Source organism: Portunus trituberculatus, chromosome 42, assembly GCF_017591435.1.
Source record: "Portunus trituberculatus isolate SZX2019 chromosome 42, ASM1759143v1, whole genome shotgun sequence".
Lineage (NCBI taxonomy): Eukaryota > Metazoa > Arthropoda > Malacostraca > Decapoda > Portunidae > Portunus > Portunus trituberculatus.
In genome coordinates this window covers 15,176,938-15,179,437 of record NC_059296.1, presented here as the reverse complement: position 1 = coordinate 15,179,437, position 2,500 = coordinate 15,176,938, and positions in this window count along the sequence as shown.

The window sequence follows — 2,500 nt, the reverse complement described above, 5'->3', positions numbered from 1 at the left end:
ACTCTGTGCTAAAAAAAATAAAAAGGAAAAAGAAAAAAAAACACTTAACCTAAGAAATATCGCATACCTGGTCAGGGGAAAAATAATTTAATAACGTGTGTAAACAGCATGTTATTGATTTTAACTGCTATTTGAGAGAGATCTTATATGTATTTTCAGAAATGGGAAAAGAACAGCTGGCAAACTTAATTAGGATGTCATGCTTAAATGTTTCTTTCTTTCAGTTCATACATTTATACATTTAAAGGCAGCTATTTGCAATGGTGAAGGCGAGGCGGTGGGGGAAGGGCCGAAGCAGAAACAGGTGAATGCTTGTGAAACGCTTTCCCATTTCAAGGTTAAGCATTTACTATTGTTTTAATTTATTTTATTTTACATTGGTGGAATTCACTTAATTAATATTTTCTATCTTTTGTTTAAATTTGAGAGAGAGAGACAGAGAGAGAGAGAGAGAGAGAGAGAGAGAGAGAGAGAGAGAGAGAGAGAGATGAGAAGACAAACGTTCATCCTCTCCATTCTCTTACCATCTCCTATTTGTTATCCCTCTTCAGCCTTGTTACCCTTCCTCCCTTCGCGATCCCTTTCTCCCTACAGTCCCTCCTTTCATCCCTCGTTCCCTCTTTTCTTCGCCAACCTCGGGCCTCACATTCTCCTCGGTGGTGTTGCCCCTAACCCTCCTAGCGTGCCCCGTGTCTTTAACAGTCCAGATGGTAATTACGCTTCGTAGACTTATGACGCAACAACCTGCCACGTGGGACGGGACTCCAAGGGGGCTATTAAGGCTTAAAGATCTATCAAGTGGGTCGGGCCTGAGGGAGAGGCAAGACCTTAGTGGTGCTGGGAGGTAAGGAGGAAGGGAGGAGTAGGAGGAGCAGACCCGTATCTCGGCGTGGAGGGGCGAGAACCAAGCGATTAATGCTAAACCCACTGGGGTGTTTTTTTTTTTTAATACATGTCTGCTTATATGATAAAGGTGACTGGTGGGACTATAGGTTGTTCTACGTCCCCATGGAGGTTCCGTTATCCCGCCCAAGTGGTTAGGGACTGATTACGAGGCTACGCGGAGTGCGTGAGTGGAGGAGCAGAGAAATAGAAGAGGATGAGGGCAGCGGTGGTTTGGAGTCCCAGCTTAATGATAGAGTGAAGGTTTTCAACATCAATTGCAGGAACTACACCTAGTCTTTTGCTTGTTTGTTTGTATGTTTGTTTTTTGCATAAGTTCGCGAGACAACTAACAAGGATTTTGTGGCTGGCTTCTCAATTTGTAGTTGCTCTCGATCACCCGAACACTGTTATGCACCTTGTTAATTTTTTCCTTTAGGCAAATTCATGCTAGTGTATTGCAGCTGTTGTAGTATTAATACTGATACGTAAATATGAACTGGAAAGTCCTTCAGGGTGTAGAAAATTGCAGTATGAAGTTTGATAGGAAATAGTTATTGTATCTGCTGCCTGTGAAGTCAGATAGAAAACAGATTGCCAGTGGCGGCAAGGACCGGAAGCAACAAACAGGAGATGAAATTGAAATCACAAGCAGCGACATTTTACGAGATAAGTAGGACTTAATTGACGTTATTGTACTGTTTGTCTTGAAAGGTAAACAGGAAAAAAAAACAGGTTATGCATAGAGAGTGTCTAGGAAAGGTTAATGCGCCTTGAAGCCCCGGGAACTCAGCAGCAAGAACAACGAAAAGTGGAGCTTGCTTTGTGAAAGCTTGCGTTGTCACCGGTCATACACTTCACATTATATTCCACTGCGTATAACCAAGAGTGTGTCTATAGTCATTGCTTTCCGTGGCAGCTGTATTCCTGGTGTCACCTCATGCTTATGACTACGAACTTTGGGTTAGCCTACGCTTGAACTCGGGTAACCGGATGTCGCATCCCCGCGCCCAGAGGTAAGGGTCACCTCAGAGTCAAGCATCGAGGCAACTCGCAGTTCTGTGTACGTAATTTCTGAATCTTACCTTATACGTCTGAGGTGAACTTTTGTAGCCTCACTGATTGGGGCGAGTGGGCAGAGCGACCTCGCGGGTGGCCTCGTCAGGGACCTGTCCCAGCGGGATACGGCGTCTCGTCAACCGTCAGTGGCCCCCTCAGAATGCACACGACCCACCAGGCAGGAGTGTGCAGCTTCCCTCCTGTGTAACCTTATCTACCTGGACCGAGCAACGACTGCATCGCTGTCAGGAAACCTCTCAGAAATTCAAGTGGAGGGAGAAACTTTGAAGCATTCACAAGTTCGTAAACAGCATTGGAATAACTGTATAATTCCCTGATGGCTACTTAGAGGAGGTGGTAGTGCGTGCATGCCTGTCAAGATATACAAGGAAGAGAACCATTGGAGTACATACAAGGACTTGCATTCTCCCTCGAACAATTTGAGGATTCACACACTGAGCGTCCCTTTTGTCCGCGGGCGTCCTTGAGTGTGCTGAGGGTGTGCTGGTGACAGGTATGGTGTCCTCCCTAGCCTTGAGTGGCGAAAGTGTGACGGATA